This window comes from Panthera onca, chromosome B1 (genome assembly GCF_046562875.1).
Source record: "Panthera onca isolate mPanOnc1 chromosome B1, mPanOnc1 haplotype 2, whole genome shotgun sequence".
NCBI classification, from domain to species: Eukaryota; Metazoa; Chordata; class Mammalia; order Carnivora; family Felidae; genus Panthera; species Panthera onca.
In genome coordinates, this window is record NC_138342.1 from 162,686,973 (window position 1) to 162,709,037 (window position 22,065).

Genomic DNA, 22,065 nt, shown 5'->3' on the forward strand with positions numbered 1-22,065 from the left:
GAAAGTGGTTGGTAAACATCTAGAAGTTTCTGCCACAGAGGTTTGGCTGTCACTATTCCCATCTGATATGTGGTAATTATTTTTACTCACTTGGATCCAGTGGATTCTTCCTGAGTGGGAGTGGAAGTGGGTCCTTGAAATTAGATGATAGGATTGTCCATAGGATGATGATGAAGTCTCATAAATAATGATTTTCTCAAGAACATGTTTGGCTTCTTCTGTATTAGCATATTACAGAGGTCATTTCTTTCAGATAGTTTATAACCTTAAAAAAGTTATGATGTGGACATTTCTTTAAATCCCATAATCCATCATCAACAGTAGTATTATGTAGTAACTCCCACTTTTAAATTGAATTTTAGTGCTCCCCATTAACAGTTCACTAGAGAGAAATGACAAATAATTTCATGGCTCAAGAGCAGCAGACAGATTAGTTCAGCAAAAACGAGGTCTGGTATCAGTGCGAGGGGTGAACAAATTGTGTAGCCTCCAAATTAAGGGTATTTGCTTTTCATTCTTCCAACTGCATAATGTAGCATTGCTAAGGGTCATTAGCCCATTGCTTTTAGATGAGCAACCCAACAGGATGTGTCTCTTTGTTGCCATTGCTCCTGGTTGCTCCATGTTTGTTTTATAGCAGTGGGTACAGGAACCTTGGAAATTTAAACTCTCTACTTCAAGGTAGGAACCAGTTTCTCACTCTCATTTAAAAGGAAGATATTCCAGGTACCTAATTTTCCCCTCTCAGATTTTTCTTTCTTTTTAAACTCTTCCAGGAAGAACAGCACCTTAGCCTCAGTTTATTGGAAAGATTTGTAAATACATCTGGGATTTGGCTTCCTCACACAATGTCTTTTTTTCATGCATGGAACATCCCCCTAAGACATGGTATGTGCTTAGCACAGCTGCCTCTCTATTAGCCACAGAGGAAGGGAAGAGCTGGATGGCTGTCTTATGTAAGCTCTATCTTGGGGCCTCTGTAGAAGGAAAAAACTGGTAAGATTTTGGCAATTTATCCTTATTCTCCAGGAGCAAGCCCCCACCCAAACTATAGGGACATCTATTCCAGGGCATACTGTTCCTTGACCTCCAGATACTCTGGCCTCTGTAGGGGCTGAGAGCAGGCTGCTTCAAATTTGTGCCACCTTGGCATATGGTAATTTTAAATAAAAGTTGCTTGAGAGACAGCCTGTGCAATAAAGACACTCAGAATGCCCTCTGTCCCCCTGAAAGGAGGAAATAAGTCTCCCCTGTGAAAGGTACCCTCATTGTACCAGGAGGTAAAGAGACATCCTTACCACCCAGAGACAGGAAATTTATAGCCAAGAAGGCTGTGTAAATTGACTACCTCAGCCCAAATTCTGTTTAGAATTCTTTCCTAATTGAACCTCCTAAACTTAAGTTTTCTTTGTCTTGTTGATCCCTCATGATTTATTGTCTCTTTGTCTAAAAAGTGTAAAAACTGCCTACCTTGGTCATTTCTTTAGGTCTCCATTTCATTATTGGGTCTCCCTGTGCACCTAATAAAACTAGGGTTTTTTTTTTCTCTTATTTATCTGTCTCATGTAAATTTAATTCTTAGTCCAGCTGGAAGACCTTGAGGGTAAAGGAAGAATTTCTCCTTCTCTACACAACTGTGTAGGAAAGGGAAGTTTAATTAAACGACAGGAAAAGCAAATGGCATAATTTGTTTAGCACTAGGAAGTAAAGAAACAGAAATTCCTGCCATCCCCTCGAGCCTCCTAAGAAGCTATCCTCTGCATCACTTTCAGTCATGGAGGGAGGTTATGATTTCATCTGAGTCCACAGAGGTCTGTGGCATTGCCATTTTACTGTCCTCTGTCAGAAAATCATGTCATCCACCCATTCCAGAATACCCCAGACACTAACCTTCTTTCTCTGTTGCTATACTTTGCCCTGAGAAGGAGAGCTTGGCCCTCTGACTCCTGCAATGTGGTAACCCAAGGATAAAAGCTCAGAGAACCCAAGAAAAAGAGTCTTCCCCCTTCCAGAGCAGTTATGCATCTTTAAAATTATCTGCTCACCCCAGAAAAAATATCCTTGCTCTGAAGAACTAAGAGGCTGGCAAGTCTGAGAGCAGAGTGCCAGTGTGGTTGTTTCTTGGTACAGCCCTTTCCTGCAGACAGCCATCTTCTTGCTGTGTCTTCTTATGGTGAAGTCTCCAACCTCATGCCCTAATTGCCTACCAAAGGCCCCATCTCTAAATATCATCACACTGGGATTAAGCCTTCAACATGTGAATTTGGAGAAAACACCGACATGCAATCTTAAACAACAACTTCAAACCACAGTGAGATACCACTTCACACTCACTAGGAAGGCTATAATAAAATTAAAAAGAAAATAACAACTTTTGGCAAGGATGTGGAAAAATGGGAACCCTTATACATTGCTGGTAGGAATGTGAAATGGAGCTGCTATGGAAAACAGTATGAAGGGTCCTCAAAAAATTAAACACAGAATTACCATTTGACCCAGCACTTCCACTTGTAGGTATATACCCTAAAAGAACTGAAAACAGGTACTCAAGCAAATATTCATACATGGATATTCATACCAGCATAATTCACAATAGCCAAAAGGGTGGAAATAATTCAAACGTCCATGACTGGATGAGGTCAATGAAATGTGGTTTATATACACAATGGAACAATATTCATTCATAAAAATGAATGAAGTTCTGTTACATGCTACAACATGAATGAGCTTTGGAAACACTATGTTAAGTGAAAGAAGCCAGATATGGAAGACCAAATGTTGTATGATTCCGTTTATATATGAAATGCCCGGAATAGGTAAATCTATAGAGACAGAATGCTGAGTGCTGTTTGCTAGGTGCTGGGAGGAGGGGAGAATGAGAACAAACTGCCTAATGGGTATGGGATTTTCTTCCGGGAGGATGAAAATATTTTGCAACTGGATAGAGACGGTGGTTGTACAACACTAAGAACTCATGAAGTATCACTGAATTGTAAAATTTTAAATGATAATTACATGTTATGGAAATATCGACCTAAAAAAAAGAGGCAGAATTAAAATAAAACAGAAGCATTTATTTGAGGTCTTAGAACTGCAATTCAGGAAGCACAGATTCGGGTATCAACACAAATCATCTCCTATGTGGGAGCAAGAGTCAAGGGTTTTTTAAAGACAAAAAGGGACAAAGAAGGGACAAATTTTGTTTGGTGTTGGTATCAGAAAACTAATTTTGGCTACCCATAATTGCTTGCTAAGGCTGTCACAAAGCAAAAGGCCATTACTGTAGGAAGTTGCAGGTGTGTTCCTGCAGAGCCCTTGGAATATTTGTGGTTTGGGCCAGTTCAAAAGTTAATGGTTTCCCCCAGGGAGGACATGCATAAGGCCCACCTCCTTGGGGTCTTGGCTCCATTTTAAACACTTTCACATAAATGAGTACATTTTATTTCATCTTTCAGTCAAATTTAACTTCAAAAAAAAAAAAAAGATTTTGGGGCTCCTGGATGGCTCAGTTGGTTAAGTATACAGCTTCAGCTCAGGTCATGATCTCATGGTATGTGAGTTGGAGCCCCACATTGGGCTCTGTGCTGACAACTCAGAGCCTGGAGCCTACTTCTGATTCTGTGTCTCCTTCTCTCTCTGCCCCTCCCCTGCTCAAGCTCTCTCTCTTTCTCTCTCCCTCTCTCTCTCTCTCTCTCTCAAAAATAGTAAACATTAAAAAAATTTTTTTTGGAAAAAAAAAGGGATCCCATGTATACTCACAAACCCATGTGAATTTTTCTATTCTGATGCTATGTGACCAGATCTTCCAACACTTACATTTCCTTTTCCTGTGTGTTATAGGCTGGATGTTTGTGCCCCACCCCCACCCATTCATATGTTGAAATCCTAACCTTAAATGTGATGGTATTAGGAGGTGGATGCTTTGGGAAATAATTAGGTCATGAAGTCAAAGTCCCCATGAATGATCTAATAAAAAAGGACACCACCAATTAAAAAAAGTGGGCAGAGGATCTGAATAGACATTTTTCAAAAGAAGACATACAGATGATCAACAGGCACTGGAAAAGATGCTCAACATCACTCCTCATCAGGGAAATGCAAAGCAAAACTGCAATGTGATACCACCTCACACCTGCCAGAATGGCTATTATCAAAAAGACAATAGGGGTGCCTGGGTGGCTTAGTCGGTTGGTTGTCCAACTTGGACTTCCGCTCAGGTCATGATCTCACAGTGAGTTCGGTAGGGTAGGGCTCTGTGCTGACAGCTCAGAGCCTGGAACCTGCTTCGGATTCTGTGTTTCCCTCTCTCTCTGCCCCTCCCTTGCTCATGATCTGTCTCTTTCTGTCTCAAAAATAAATAAAAACATTAAAAAAAATTTAAAAAAAGACAAATAAAAAGTGTTGGTGAGAATGTGGAGAGAAGAGAACCCTTGTGCAATGTTGGTGGGAATGTAAATTGGAATAGCTACTATGAAAAACAATATGAAGTTCCCCCCAAAATTAAAAATAGAACTACCATATGATACAACAATCCTACTCTTGCATATTTATGAAAAATGAAAAAGAAAATGAAAAATGTATGCACTCACATGTTCATTTCAGCATTATATCCAATAGCCAAGATATGGAAACAACCTAAGAATCATCAATGGATTAATGGATAAAGAAGATACACACACACACACACACACACACACACACACACACACAATGCAATATTATTCTGTCATTCAAAAGAATGAAACCTTGTCATTTGTGATAACATGGATGAAACTTGAGGTCATTATGCTTGTGAAATAAACCAGACAGAGAAAGACAAATACTACATGATTTCATTTATATATGGAATCTAAAAAATAAAACAAAATCCAAACTCATAGATACAGATTGGTGGTTGCCAGAGGGGAGAGGGGTGGGAGGTGGAAGGTGGATGAAATGGGAGCGAAGTCAAAAGCACAAACTTCCAGCTATAAAATACAAAAATATAATATACAACAAGCTAACTATAGTTAATGATACTGTATTGCATATTGGACAGTATTGGAAATAATACTGTAGTTTTCAATTGCATTGAAAGTTGCTAAAAGTAAATCTTAAACACTCTCATGACAAGAAAAAAATTACTATAACTATGTATAGCAATAGATGGTAACTCGGCTTATTGTGGTGATTGATCATTTTGCAATTCATATTGTGAAAATTAATAAAAAGAAACCTCATTCAGAAGGAGCCTGGGAAGCCAGCACAGGGAGCTTTCATGCCTTACCACCACCCCTCAATTGCAGGCCCAAAAGGGAAAGAGACCTTACATGTAGATACCACTTTACATGTGGAAGGTTTCTTCTTCCCCCAGCAACAGCCCAGCCAATAAGAGATAGTCACAACTCAGACAATGAGAAGCCCCTACGCCCCTATACATTGAACTCCTAGTTTACTCCAATGGACTTTTTTTTACAACAGTCCCCCCTCCTATAAAAGAGCATTCCCTTGCTTTGTTCTGTGGCCTTGCCTATGATTTTGCCATAGCCTGCTTGTCCCAGATTACAGTTCTCTGATATTCCTGAATAAACTCACCTTTTGCTGGTAAAACAACTGGCAGTTTATTCAAAAGATTACAGTAATATAAAATCTTGACATTGTACACCTGAGAGTAATATAATGCTATAGGTCAACTATACCTCAACCAACTCAAAAGACCCCAGAGAGCTCTCTCATCTTCTAGCCCTCTCCACCATGTGAGGATAGAAGGAGAAAAAACATCCCAGCAGAAAGCTCTCACCAGCACGCAACCACGTTGGCACCCTGATCTTGGATTTGCAATCTCTAGAACTGTGAGAAATACATTTTCACTGTGGATAAGCCACCAAGGTGATGGTATTCTGTTATAACAGCCAGAATGGACTCAGAACGCCCTGCCACGTTGCTGCTGGCCCCAGTTCCCATGTGGGAGTGCATCAACTCACCCTCCCATCTTCACAACCTTTACCCACCACTGGCACAGCCTACACATAGTGGGCATGCTAGGGGCAGGACAGTTAACAGTCCCATTGACTGCCAAGGATGTGCACACTGATAAGCAGCCCAAAATAACCAGGGCAGGCAGAATGTTTCTAAATAGAAATGCGATACACTTGCAAGTGGGCATGAAGCAGAACGTGGCAGAGCCCCAGAAAGACAGCAGATGGGTGGTTTAGACACAGCTGCTGTCACGGGAGGTGGGGGGGAACAGACTTGCTGATTACCATAGAGATAAGGGGCAATGAGAATTTATTTGGGGAGAATGTTTCAGGGCATGAAGAATATAAATAGTCACTTCCCACCTAAAACTCAACACGGAGATTATAACATCAGATTCAGGGTGATGGAACAGGAATTACAAGCTGTTAAAATGCATAGCTTTGGGGTGCCTGGGTGGCTCTGTTGGTTAAGCATCCAACTCTTGATTTTGGCTCAGTCATGATCTCAGGGTCTTGAGATTGAGCCCCCTGTCAGGCTCCACAGCCTGTTTAAAATTCTCTCTTTCCCTCTCCCTTTGAGCCTTCTCTGCTCACTCTATCAAAACAAAAACAAAAACAAAAACAAAAACAAAAACAAAAACAAAAACAAAAAAATGCATGGCCTGAAGGTTAGGAATACTGGAGCAAGGAATGCAGAGTATCCATAACATTGAGCACACTGCTAAAGTAGTGACTGATCCCACTATAGAACCTGAAAGGATTTAAGAAAGAAATGTACATGTTAGAGCCATTGTTTCATTTTTTCCTTAAGCTGTGGAGCAGAGAACATAATTTAGTCACTTTCAAGTAATTTTCATCCTGTCAGACTCATCCTTCTCTCCAGACTTTCAGGGGGACTTCTGTGGCCTCAAGCTTGTGTGTTTGGCCCTGGGGGGTGGGGGGGCGTGGGGTGGGATGGGGGAGGTTGCACAGAGCCAGGTCTGCACCTGTTCTCTGTCCTTGCCAGCATCTACTGAGCGGCAACTCAATGCATCTGATCTTTGGTCATCTGCAAATTTTGTTCAGAATGCTAGCACCTCCATGGATTCTGTAATTTACTTAAAATTACATCAGCCTAAACCGTGTGATATTATTTGTGCTTAGTTAAAACATTTTAGAGCAGACAGTTGCTTTATTCTGAGCTCACACTCCTAGCCTTGTAGGCTGGTGCAGTTTAGGGGAGGTTGTTAGTTTTTTTTTTCATTTAAAGTGAACAAATCCATGTTAACTTTATGCCATGTACTGGGAAAAATGTTTTGAAAACACCAAGTCATATTAATGCATAAATAATACTACACACAGTTTAACTATCTCTATCTGCCATCAACATCAGAAGCTTTAGGACTTAGCATAATGGATTCTCATAGATGGTGATATTCAATATGTATGTTTAATTTAGCTAGAATATCATAGCGACACCCCTCACTTTTTGCTTAGGCAACTAACCAACCAGCTTTGCAATCTTTTGTGTAAGAAAGAGCACTTGAAGCTTGATTTCTCTATGGTCCTGTGACCAGCTTTAGGATAGAAGATTCTGGTTATGTAATACCTACTTTACTGACTAACAGAATCCTATCTCTAATTAGGACTTAATACTGAATTGGTTTGATTAGCTTTAAGGACAGAAAGCTGGAAATTATCACTGTTTTATGCCTACTTGCTAACAAGTGTTTATTTAGTGAATGTGCAAATGTGGGGAAGAATTTAGTCTAAGACTTTCTTTCATTATAATCCCATAGCATGATTGTGGAGCTATAGATAATCCTCATCCATCTCCTACTTTTTGGTGGCTACCACTATCCCCCAGAAATAACCCAGACTGGCTTAGGGAGGGTCAAAACACCAGGTCTGGATCTGGAAGAAGAATAGTCCTTATACCAACTGCAGCTACATTCTCTTACCACAACCATGGAATTGCCTGAGGCCCTCGCTTGCCCAGGATTGTAACATGGCTTGTCTCAGACACATCGGAAATGATTCCACTCTTCCCCATGGGCATGTGGGACCTTATCTGTAGAATTTTTCTCTTATTCTTCCTTGCTATTGTGGCAGGAGGAGGACTGTAATGGTGGCTGTTTTCTTGGGATCCAGAGAGAACAATTATTTCTCCTCTGACAGCTTGTACTCTGATGGAACTACACAACACATGTGAAGCTCCTAGTACCCCATCTTATGCTACATGTGGTAGCCAGCATCTAAGGGCAACCCCGTAATCTGTGTCTCCTGGTAGTCACATAGTTGGGTAGTCCCCTCCCATATTGCTTCAAGAATGGTCTGTGAAACCCATAAAACACAATAAAAATAATGGTATGTCCCTTCTAAGATTAGGTAATAAAAGGCACATGGCTTCCATTTTGATTGCTGTCTCTCCCTTTTATGGTTTCACCAGACAACCCACCAAGGGGAAAATAAATTTCTTGTCATGCGAGTGCAGGATGGTCATGACCCCAGGAAGAGAGCTGTAGAGCATAAAAAAAAAGTGTCCTGGGGCCTGCTGGTAAGGGACCACGGTGGGAATCGAACATTTACCCAGATGGAACTAGAAAGCCAGGTGCCTGACTACCACTCACACAAACTTTCCCCTTCATCAAGAAGTGAGGTGGTTGCTGTCATTGTGTGAATGGCAGTGATTCAGCAAATTCATAAATTCATACGCCAACAATTCCAGTGCTGGCCATGGATAGACTAAAGGTTTCATGTGTGCCAGAAGGTCTGGTAGTAGAGGTAGGGTCTTGTGATCGGGTGCAAGTACTGTTATGTGTAATGGGGAGAGTGCTGGCCCTTACAGGTTCCAGGCCTGAATCTGGTCACTTACTATGTGACTTTGGGAAAGTCATATAGTCTCTTTAAGTTTTAGCTTTATCATCTGTAGAATAGATATAATAATCCATGCTCTTCAGACTTCATAGAGTTTCTAAGAGAATGAAATGAGTTTAAATTGTGTGAAAGTGTTTGATAAACTATGAAATACTATATAAATATGAAGAATTATTATTATTTACCCATACCAATTCAAAAAACCCAAATGTAAATTTACAAATTAAGAAGTCATTATGTGCTAAAAATATTGTTCCAAACCTAATTAAATTAGAACAATGGTTCATTTGTCAATTTATATGCTAAGTATCCACATAGCAATGCTATGGAATGTACCTAATGAACAGGAAAAGACCAAAATAATGAGTTTGTTATATAGCTAAAGCCACTATCTATATTTTAGCCAAGTCTTAAAAACAATCTTACTCAGAATTCATTTTTTGAAAGACTGAAAATGAGTGAATTATGAACATGTGGGTTGCTTGGGCTCCTTAGACACAGTGTTAAAATGTATACAACCTTTTTATTTGCATTGCATGTAGTTTTCACAACACTTATAATGTGTTGTCTCATTTGATTATCATAAAATGCTCCGAAGCTAACAAGAACACTTCTTATCCCCAATGTATGTGTAAGTGAAGAAATTCAGCTTCAGAAAGTATGAATGTCATTCCAAGGTCATACAACTATTATGTAACTGGTTCAGCTAAAATTCACCTGCAGGTTTTCACTTCAAGTTCCATATCCTTTCTATTATACCTCAGATACTGTGAACTCTATGGATGGGCAATTTTGATTGTTCAGCTTCTCTTCCCACCCTGGCATCTCAAGCAAACACACAATCTCTTCTCTCTCAGCAAATCGGCTTAAATCTCCACTTCTTTTTGGCCCACGGGGAAAGCTTCACTAAGCTCCCTTTGGCCAAGTCTGAACTGAGAAACCTTTGCAAATCATACTAGCTTTTTTTCCTTCTTTCTAAATATACAAAAGGAAACTTTGTGGTGCCCCCAGTCTTTGTACTATTTGTAGCATTTGTATTTGTAGTATTCCATGGGGCTGGTGTGGAAATGAATTTAGCCCCAGGAGCTTCAAGGAGCAGGGGTACCTGGATAGTCCTAGAAATACATCTGTAGCTGGTAGGACTGATTCTGTAAACCCATGACACGACCAAAGAGAGTAGCAAGGAAGGCTAATTCCTGGCATCTATCTCGTTGGTGGACTCATAAATAGAAGAGAGAAGCTGAATTTCCTTTTTCTTTCTTTCCTTCACTTTCTTTTTTATTGTTATTTTTAATGACTTTAAAATGTGTATTTTTAATACATGGTTTTCTACCAGCCTCTCCTTCTTCCCCTTACCTCCCAGAAGCTGAGATTCACAATTTTGGGAAGAGGTGGGGGTAAAGTCTGTTTGTCAGACTTTTGTTTCTACTGGGATGTTCTCCCCACTGAATTGATCAGCTGTTGCCTGAATGACCCGAGTTTGGAGGGCCATGCTGTGTAGACGTGCACTGAAGTCCTGCACTCACTTTACTGAGGGTTTTCCATCCCCCTGATTGTGAGTTTAATCAGGAAATAACCACATGGGCCCTCTTCTCCCCCATTTCTTTTCTGTTGCTGTTTAAAATAGAAAAGAAATACAGCTTCAATGATTCTATTTACTCTACACAATAGAGATAAAGCCCATGGGTGGCAGATTTCTTCAGGGAATATAATCAGCAGAGAGTAGAAGGTGCTGCTGGAAGCATTTATTTCTGGCAGACAATTCTTCATTTGATGGGGGATGGGAAGAAATGGAAATAAGTGAATATATTTGCATGAGGCCTTTAAAACAAAATAATGATTTGAGGATCAGGCTTTTGAAAGAGTGGATATTCACTCTGTGGGACAGTGAGGGGATGTGGGAGGTGCTGGATAAACACACAAGCACACAGACCTGTGTGCAGAGACCAGCAGCTCTCAACTTAAAAATGAACTTGGAGATGCCAGCTGCATATAAATCAGTGTTTGGAGCAACTTTTCATGGAAACAATATTCCACAGCACAGTTAGCTGGCTGGCACAAGTCGTACAGTCCTATTTGAGCTCATATGTTCTAAAACACATATGTTCTTGTGATATGCTACAGTGTCCCTAAGGGAAAATGCCTTCAGCAAGGACTAATTACATGTAAACCACAGTGTTTAAGTAAGGTGGTAAAAGTTAAAAGAATTCTAATCATGAGGAATTTTAAGTACAATTAGTGTTTGACAAATTTTGGATTTAAATTTAATTTATTCCAATAAATGTTCATTGACCAAACGTTATTATAAATTGACCACAGCCTGTCCTCCCTCCTCTGTGATACCCAGCTTTGACTTCAATGAAGCCTGGCTTCAGGTGGAGGCCAGAAAGAGGTATAAGAATACTGCTTATTATAGGGGCACCTGAGTGGTTCAGTCAGTTAAGAATTTCACTTCGGCTCAGGTCCTGATCTCACAGTCTGTGAGTTTGAGCCCCACATCAGGGTCTGTGCTGGCAGCTCAGAGCCTGGAGCCTGCTTCAGATTCTGTGTCTCCCTTTGGCCCTCCCCTGCTCATGCTCTGTCTCTGTCTCAAAAATAAATAAACATTTAAAATTTTTCAAAAAAATAAGAATATTGCTTATTATAGACATGGATGTTATGTTAATAGTTCAAAGGGAATTTTTTGTTTCTTTTTAGAACTTTTCTTCTCTTATATGTGTGATCCTCAAGATGGTCCCTCAACATCAGGCTCCCTTGGATAAGGAGGCACTTTTATACACGGCCCTTTGCTCTTCTTCTGGGTTCAAAACTATCCTGCACTTGAATTTCAGGCAACTTAGTTCAGGTCCAGCCATAGAAATGTGGTCTCCATGTTGGTGTCCTGTGTAGTCATCCGAAACGTATCAATCAGCTACATGATTTAGTTGTTTCACCCCACTGTGAAGCTTCTTCATTGTTCTAAGATGAAGCCAGTAGCTACCCTGTGTTCCCTATGCTTCCCCTGAAACCAACTATAGATGTCCACCTCTTCTGTTTCAGAGTTGGGGTCCCCCACCATAGATTCAATGGAAATGACAGGCATATCTTACTTCATGCTCTCAGCCTGAGGAACATTCCTAATTCCAGCTTACCCACAGATGATTAGTCTGTCTATGGTCCAAGAAACAATCAATCCAGCCTGATCCAATCCCCAGTTCCTTTTGAGGATTGATTTATGTGTTCACCCACCCATCCCATAGCTTTTAAAATAGTTTCATTTTGAGTTAGCAGATACAATTTTAAGCAAGAGGAGAAGAGGTAACTTCCTCAAAGAAGATTGTCTCCATGATACTCTGGTAAAGCAGGACCATGCCTAAATTGATGCTCTGTGCCCAACCAGGCCTCAGCGTGAGAAGAAAAGTATTCTGTTGAGTTTGCAAGACAGAGCCTCTGAGTGTGTTTGACCCCATGATCTGCAACCAGTCAGATTGTGACTCTAGCTAAGTATCTGTTTCCTCTCCAATCTGTCAAAACGCCCTCATAATCTCATAGTGATGAGTGAAAGTAAATGAGAATGTGCTTTAAAAAGTTAGAACTGAGATATAAATATCAAGTGTTGTTGTTTATGCTTATATCTAGTCCAATATTATAGCTTCAATGAAATTCACTGATCTATTTTTCCATCCACAGCTACATTCCTTTTTGTATATCACTTTATGTATGTGGCTGTGTGTCTAAATGCAGACATAAACATATTCATAAAGAAGGATAGCTGTGACTGTGGTTATAAATGTGCTTTTAGCTTTTTTATCTTTTTTATGCAGATGACTATGTGTCTTAAACCCCTCAAGTGAGCTATGTTTTGCCTTAAAAAGCTGGTGCTCCAAAAATAAGGCTGGGGCTGAGTCATCAAGCCCTGAGTTAGGGAGAGGATGTGATTGAGGAAGAGTAGGGAAGCTTTTTCAGTGAGGATGCACTTAACAAAGTGGGAAGACTGTCCCAGGGATTGGCAACTGATGGCCCGCAGGCTAAATTTGCCCCTCTGCCTATTTTGTAAATAAAGTGTTAGTGAACCACAGCCACCTGCATTCATTTAGATATTGTCCATTGCTGCTTTTGTGCTCCAATAACAGGGTTGAGTAGTTGTAATAGAGGCTGTTTTTGGCCTAAAAACCTAAAATATTTGCTTTCTGGCTCTCCAAATAGTTTGCTCACCCCTTCTTTTTCCTAATTTCTGCAAACATGACATATTTTCCACATTGTTCTATACTTTGATTCATTTTAGCAGTGTAATACCCTAATGAGGTAGTTGTGTGTGTCTTCACACCCAATTTGCTGATGAGGAAAATGAAGCTTAGAGAGGTTGTATGGCTTGCCCCCGTTCTATCATCTAGAACTAGCCAGGAGGGACTGGAACTATTTCTCAGTCCTCTGTGCACTCCTACACCACATCAACTTCTGAATGGGGGCCTTTTTATTATGTATGCTTGAGGTGAATAATCTCTCATCTCATCTCATCTCATCTCATCTCATCTCATCTCATCTCATCTATCATACATCTCCATTTTGCTGAGATACATAGAGATGAAGAACTCAAATTCAAGTTATTAGACCTGTCCTAAACTAGAGTGTAAAAGAACATGGTTTGGGAATCTAAATTCTTATTCGACCTCTAGCTAACTGAGAGACTTTGGCTAAGTCACTTGGTTCTTCTGAGTCTGAGTTATCCATCTATGATGTAAGGGGGTAAGTTAAAAAAAAATCTTGAAATCACTGACAACTTGAACTTACTACAAAGGACCCTAGTTAATCTCCCTCTCTACTACCATGTACGACAGCATTTCTTTACACGGTGTCTCATAGTGCCAGCAATGCCTGGTACCCGCACAGTGGGTAAGTTGTGCAAGGGCTGCAGAGGCAGTGGATAGTAGGAGGGGATGGTGGTCCTAGGATTTTCTTCCCCTAGCTTTGTCTCTTCCCCCTTCTCTGGGTCTTCTTACATTTCCTGGAAAACTGCAAATCTGCAAAGAGTCTGGTGAGGGGGCTGGCGTCTGTATAAAAAAGGGACAAAGAGAACAGTCACTTGTTTTGTTACCAAAGAGTCTTTCTTTTTTTTTCCTTTTAATGGAATGTGCTATTTTTAAGTCCCCGTCAGCCTGCAAGTGCATGTGCAGCAATTGCCCTGAACACATTTGAATAATGTCTCCGCATCCTTCTGTGATGTGGTGCAGAACGACAACTTTGTACTTTGCATTTTTATTGTGATGAAGATATTTTATGACAGTATTTGAATCCCCACAACAACAAAAAATCCTGAAAACAAGACATTTTTTTTACCAGTTATAACAGAAGGAAGGTGGTCCAGACCAATTCCCTCTTGGGATTTTGGGATGGGGGTAGGTCTGGTCCCCTCAGCAGTAGGGAGCCCTGGGAAATCTGTGGAAGTCAGTGAGCACTACATTTGGAGCTTCTGATTGCCTCACTCAGCCCTTTGCCCGCCTGGCAGCATCAGGGTCAATACAGTTAAATTTGCCTTTTTGTTTGTATCAGGCAGGTGTTAGCCAATAGAAATATTTTAGTACAGGGAAATAGAAAATAGTGTAGAAGCTAAAATTCACAGAGGGTACTGTGAGGTAACCCTGAGATTGGCAATATTAGGACACTACTATCAACCCTAGAGCTGGAGAAACACAGAGAGGAGATGCTGTTATCAGAACTTGGAGCTAAAGCTATTCAGAGAAATTTCATCCATGTCGGGGCCACGTGTAGGAGCTGGACCACCGTGGAGTTTTTTGTGGCGTGGTGGTACCATGGTGGACACATAGTCACTTCCAGAGATACAACCCAAAGCAGAGGACATGGGGAGAGATACTCCCTGGACTCTCCCTTCCTTCTACGCTCCAGTCTTCTGCTAGTGACTCCCATTAATGGACCCAACAAATCAGCAAGAGAATTTTGGAAATGTAGTTTTCACATTTCTTGGAATCATGCCATAGTAGAAAAGGGGTGGGAGAATTAATTTAAGAGAAACAGGGAAAAAAAGCGTACTTTAGACATAGGTTCATTCTGTCAACTGCTATGACCCTTAAAAAACTCTTCATTGTCCTGGGAAAAGTGCCCTCTGCACATGTCGTGCCTATGACCCGAGGTGACAGAAGCAGAGTCAGAGAAACTGAAGTACCTACAAACCTGGGTGTAGGTAATGGTGGGGGGCGGGGGTGTGCAGTGGAGAGGCAGGGGGCACACAGACTTGTCTTGGTATCTGGGGATACAAACCAATAGTATTGGTTTAAAAAAAGAGGCTGCAGCAGAAATAAAAATTATAGAAGATTGTTATGATCAGACATCATGATTACATTGTGCTTCCTGGTGGCCAGATCATATTTGGGCTCGATTCCAGCTAGCAACTAGTAGTTTAAGGAACAGGTTTCCTGAGGGAGGGATTGGCATGCTGTGAACCCAGAATTTTGGCCTCCATCAAACAGACAGGGCTTAAACCTTGGCCCCAGTCCCTGCAGTGCCAACCCAAGCCTTGTCCTTTATACCAAACCAACACATTCATGTACAATAGAAGCCAGCGTTAAAGAACAAACTGCGTTAAAACAACTGTCCAGGTTGTCTACGCAGTTTGCCCCTAACTTGTGTTTCTTGGTCTTCATTTTCTGATTCCAAGATTTGACTTTTATATCTACCTCTGGGTCTTCAGACTTCTTTTCTCTGCTGCTTCTGGCTTAGTCCACTTCTGTCACCCTAATACTTCCCATTGTCTTGGGAAGAACTCTGTCCTGGTTCCTTGGCTTACAGAATGCTTCCCCTGCCCCCGTTCTAATGCCCATCCTCTGCCCAGCTATGGCTAGCCCTCACCCTGCATGAGGGAGGGTGCATTCTGAAAAGCAAAGAAGCAATATGTCAGGCATAGAGAGGAGAAAGTTTCTGTTGTATAGACTGAAAAAAACACTGTAGAGGCCATGCAAGACTGAGGTCCCTAATATACTCATCCTGGTCAGTTAAGGAAATGTGGCTGTCAAAGCTTAACAGATTATCCTTTTCCACATATATCACAGGTTTCCTCATCAGTCAGTGATATGTGTGCCTCTTCATCTACCCCAGAAATCCAAGGAAATCTGTCACGTACCCTTTCATTTCCAAAATGGCAACTACTTCCTCTGTTTTCAGGAGTTTATTTGTTTGTTCAGAGGCACTAATTCAAACCTTCTGTATTTAAATACCATCATTGACTACCCCTGTGACTATAGAGAATAATTTAACCTCTCTAAGACTCAAACTTCACATCAGTAAGAGAAATATAATCTCCCTTACAGGGTTGCTCTAAAAACACCTAAATTGAGCAATTCCATAAAGAACTTAATACAGTAAATGCTGATTGACATCATCAATATTATTATCATCATCATCATCATTATCACCACCACCATCCAAGACTGAGCAGTAAAACTAGTCTTCCTGGCTCTCCACTCCTTTGATACGTCCCACAATAGCAGTATCAGCTTGTTTTTAATGGCTTTTACACATCACTGTTGGACAAAAGATAGCAGGTGCCATATTGGTCACTAAATGAAAAAAAAAATTCTTAAAAAGTCCTCATTTTCATGATCCCTGGTCAGTAATTCCTACATTCTTATTTCTTCTGGGTCTCGATAGACACTTTCTGTCTTCTTTTTTTTAATCTGGAAACATCAGAATGTCCTTGTTTCTCCTTCTAGTATATGTTAATTTTTTGCCTCTGAGAATCTGACTCTCCAGTATCCACTTTTATCTATGTTCCAGTTCACATTTTGGTTTACTTATGTCTCATCTGTAGATGACCACTTGCCTCCTAGGTCTCTCTCATCCTCTTACAAACTCAGCTTCCAAAAGTTACCAAAGAGAATAAAATTCTCCTTTTCAGGAGTTTGAGGCAAAAAAAGAAGATATTATTTATGAAAATCTGAAACATTCATCTGAAATTAAGTGTCCCCTGGCTATCCACTGAATCACACTGTGGTTGATTTCTATGCACAGATCCTTGTTTTTCCAGCATATTGTTCACCAAATCAGGCCTTGAAAATGTGGATAATGAATTGGCAAAGCATATATTTATTTATATCTGGGCAATCTTGCATTTCTTATTGGTAGTAGAAGAACCCAGAAACTCAGACTCAGCTCAGTGGATTTCTCATGTGATGTGCTCACAAAAAGATTTAAAACCTCAGTATTTTAAAACAGATTGAAAATGGACCGTAAATAATAGAAAGGAGAAGGAAAGAAAATGTACTTATGGCTCTGACCCGATCTGATCCCACAACTAAGAACTAAGTGGACATACTACCTAAATTCAAGTTGTAGCTCCAATGCATGACTTTAAACAAGTTTCTTAATGGCCCAATGCCTCAATTTCATCATCTGCAAAATAAATATATCTACCTTGTGAGATCAAAGTGAGGTTTAGATGAATTAATACATGTAAAACAGAACATTTCTGACTGGCTCAGGAAGTAAGTAATCTGACATAACAATTGCAAAATCTCAGTGCCAGGCAATAAGTAATAAGCATTCATTTCTCATATGGCTGTGGATCAACTAGGGCAACTCCAAGCTGCAAGTTACATTGGGGTGCTCCATGTTTCTCTCATCTGCCTTGGGCCAGTTGGGCAGAAATACTTTTCTATGCTTATGGCATGAGAGGGCAAACCCAAGCAACTAAACACACTAACCCCCTGCTTCTTTCTTATCTGCTTCTTTCTTATCCTGTTGGCCAAACTGTTATGGATGAGCCACAAAATCAAGAACCAGGAAGATATATTCTCTCTTTATTGGAGGAACTGGGAAGTTACATGGTAAAGGACATGGGAGGAAGTATGAAGAATTGAGACCGATAATTTAGTCTACTACATTGGCATATAATAAAAATATAATTAATATTAGCTATTTCTAGTAGTATTATTCCTAGACAATCTTGAAAGGAGGTTCTGTTTTTCTGCTATGTCTATTTAATACCCTCTTTCTCTTCCTGAGTCCTGCCTTTATATACTCCCTCTACTTGCTGTTATGAAGTGACACCCTGATGGCTCCATCTTGTTTAGGGCCTCTATACCAGTGACCAGGCAGGCTGACACTGGCAATACAATTTCTCATATCAAAGTTTCCCCCAATGATACTTAATTGGCCTACATCCCATTTCTCCTCTTCTCCAAGATAGGTGCAAGTTGACAGAGAATCTGAAGAAAAGCTGGCAGCTTTATACATGAACAGTGCAAGTGGTCTATTTATTTTAATAGAGGTCTCTTGATAAAATTTTTAATGACCAAAAATTCAGACTTTATGAAAGGCTTGCAGAGGGAGTTATTTAGGGGTCTGGGAAACGTGGGCCAATAAGTACATTCAAGAGGATATCATATTGACTGTAGTGTGTCTGTGTATTAATCATTGGAACTAGCAAATATGTTACATTATATAGCAAAAGGGACTTTGCAGTTGTGTTTAAGTTAAGGATCTTGAGATGGGGGAGATTAGCTTTTCTGGTGGGTGCAATGTGATCAGAAGGATCTTTACAGAGGAAGGTTGTAAAATTGGAGTTAGACAGAAGGCATTGTGATGATGGAAGTAAGGGGACAGAGAAAGAGAGAGAGATGGGAAAATGTGGAAATGGGAAGATGTCACATGACAGGCTTGGAAGATGAAGGATGGGGCCACAAACCAAGGAATGCAGGAAGCTTGTAGAAGTTGGAAGGAGTGAGGAAATAGATTTTCCCTAAAGTCAGAGAGAACACTGCTCTCATGACCCTTTTAGTACTTCTGACATTCAGAACTATGAGAGAATACATTTGTGTTATTTATAATCAGTAAGTTTGTGGTAATTTCTTCCAGCAACTACAGGATTCCCATCACTTCGGAAAAAATGAAACTGGGAAATAGGCTATATAGTATCTATTATCACATGGTAATAACTAAAACTGGAAAAGAACTAGAATTTTCTCTTTGTTGAGCCATAAGACTTACACCTTTCATCAATGACACTGATCCTGTGCTTTTGATAAGATAAAGAGTTAGGGGACCAAGCATCTAGGCACCATAGACTGCTAGCAAGCTGGCTTAAGCACAAACTTTCCTAATGTCTGCCTGTCCCATGTCTCAGCCTATCAACAGCCCAGCAGACCTAGGGGACCTGTGCATAGCCTGTTTTGCTTGAAATATCATGACCCATGTGATCTGTTTCCTAGTTTCTTCTAAACTTGGGTTTTTAGAATCTTAATTCTCTGGGTGCCTGAGTGACTCAGCTGGTTAAGTGTTGGGTTCAGTTCAGGTCATGATCTCATGATTTGTGAGTTCCAGCCCCACATCAGGCTCTGTGCTAACAGCTCAGAGCTTGGAGCTTGCATCAGATTCTGTGTTTCCCCCTCTCTCTGCCTCTCCATCACTCATACTCTGTCTCTCTGTCTCTATCTCAAAAATAAATAAACATTTAAAAAATTAAAAAAAAAACATTTAGTATCTTCATTCTCAGGGACTGCTCAGGCTGGAAGTTCTATGACCACTTAGCTCTGCACTATGGATAGGCAATATAAGCAAGCAATGATTTGTGAAGTGTGAAGGCTGCTACCATGTAAGACTTGATTAATCTAAAGATGATAGAAAATACCAAATAGCTGAAATAAAATGGATTTACTTCCTCTATCTTTTAAAAGAAAAGAAAAACTGATCCCACGTAAGGAAGATTAATATGTAGGCATGGTTAGTAGGGAGGCAACCTCTTTCTTTCTGTTCACCATCTTAGAGCATTGCATCATACTCAAGGTTGATTTATTGGCTAAACTGATTGGCAGAGCTCCAGCCATTATCTCCATCTTTTTGGCAGGAAGAAGGAGAAAGAGGAAATGCAAAAGAGCATGCTTCTCAGAGGAATCATTTCCCCCTTTAATTAGCTTTCCTGGAATACCCCCATGACCACCATTTACATTTCATTAGCTACCCTTAGCTTTAAGGAAATTTGTTAAAAGTAATCTTTCTCTCTCTCTCTCTCTCAATAGGGCATTGTCTGAAAGAAGAACATTCAAGTTCTGTTAGAAAGAAAGAAGGGGAGAATGAATACTGGTGAGGGAACTGTTTCTGGCATAGTCTACCCCATCCCTATCCAATCAATATCCATAAAGACTATGTGTAAAAGATATTTACCACTTCCATGAAAGAGCCAGTTCCAAAATCTTATCAAATTGCTCTATCTAGGTCAAAGTTCAGGGTACCTAGACAATGTGCAATTCTTCCCATCATATATGGGTGTTTATTCTTGTGGTCCAGTTGCACATAAACCACAAAGCAAGTTATCTTTTCTACCGATGCACCAGGATGAAGAAGAAATGGGATATTGCAATACAAATAAACAAATAATAAGAAAAAAAACCCTCTATTTGGAAAAGCAAAGAATGAGAAACACCAGTCCATAGCAATTTTAAATCTTTGGGGTAAAAATAGCAAGGACTCCTAGCCCCACCAGCGGAGGATTTCAGTGGAGTATGTGGTGAGTTAGTTTATGAGGCAGCTTCAGTTCTGCTCTCTGGGAAAAACTCTCTTCCCTGTCCCTCTTCTTCTGTTGCCCTAGCCTGGAATGGTAGAAGTCTTCTTATTGTTCGTTATCCTTTATGACCAACTGTGAAGTACGTGCTGGATAGTATTCCCTTGCGGGGGGCTGTGTGTCTCTCTTAGCCCACTTGCTGCTGGTGCAGTTTTGGAGGCCAGAGATTGCTTTGAAGATAGAAAAGTCTCAGGCTGCTGCTGATCCTGTTTAGGTATATTATGTTTCTTATCTTGTTTTCTCTAAGGTTGACCAGGCTCCCAGTCTTCTCACTTCTACTCAGGTGTACACAAAGTAATTGTAGGCTAAAAAGAGCTTTTAAGCAGGAAAGGTCTCATCTTTTATTTTCTAGCCTCTGTGCTCTGCTATGCCTTGCTTTTCCAAATTAATGGTCACTTCCTGGATTCATCTGAAATAATGAGCTTGGACAGGAGTGTAATGCCTTTAATCCTATGTTTTCAGCAGGTTTCTAACTTCCTATGAAAGGATATCAGTCTTATGTACTATAAATACAGCAACTTTACAGCTACTACTTATAACTGCTTCAATTTGAGGCACAAATCCATTTGGCTTTTTCAACCCTGAAAGATCTAAATTATGAGACTCCTATTCTACCCATATTGCAGACTATAGGCAGGACTATCTCCATTAGTAAATTGATATTTCTCTCCATCTGTGTTTATAGTGTGGCTAGCTCCATTCTAAGCTTTTTTTCCTCTTTTGTAGGACTCTGCAGAAAGCAGCAGAAGAGACTAGCACATATCAACATTTTAAGTTGCCCTACCATGCTCCCAACACTTCAACCTTGGGCAGCATGCGGTCTGATTTCCAAGGTACAGTAGGCAACAGATTGACAAAATTTCCTCACTGCAGTAACAAAGACAGCATGGTTTTCAGACTACAATATTGGACTCCTTAATATCTGCCTCCCCACTTCCTCCATTCAGCCGGGTTGGTATTTTGGGTTCTGTTGTCTCTAGCATCCTCTTTCTAGCAATCACATTCTGTATCGATTATGAAATATGTTTCAGCTGCATGCAGCAGAAAACCCACATCTGCGATCTGAAGAAGATAGACGTTTGTTTTTCTCTCACGTGAAGGAACTTGGTGGTCTAGGATAGATATACTAGCTCCGGAGATTTCGTGGGACTATATTGCCTGTTCCTTTCTTCTCCATCATCCTCAAGGTTACATTATTGCCTGAAGTGTTTGCTGGCTCTCCAGCCATCACCTTCACATTCCCAGCAAGAGGAAGGAGAACGGAAGAGAGGTGCTAAACAAAAGTAAAGCCTGCCAGCTGAGTCAGCTTGATTTAAAATTCCTTCCTCTGGGTTTCGCCAGTGACTCTTACTTACATCAATTTGGCGACATCTAACTACATGGGAGCCTGGGAAACAGCTTAGCACACGGTCATTCAAAATAAAATTGGGTTTCTGTTAGCAAAGAGAAAGAGAGAAGAATAATGGGCAGTCAACTATCTGTTCTTTCCACGTTTTCCAGAAATTATGTTCTCCCCTGCCTTGTCCTGCTGGGGAGATGGCCAATGCCTCATCTACATTATAGCTGATTGCCAGAGACTTAAGCTAAATATTTCATGAGTTGGGGGAGGAACAATGATTGTGAGTCATCTGCACCCTCATGCTAATGCATTTCATGTCATTTCCTGATAGTCGTGTGATGTAAGAGAGGGACAGAGGTGAAGGG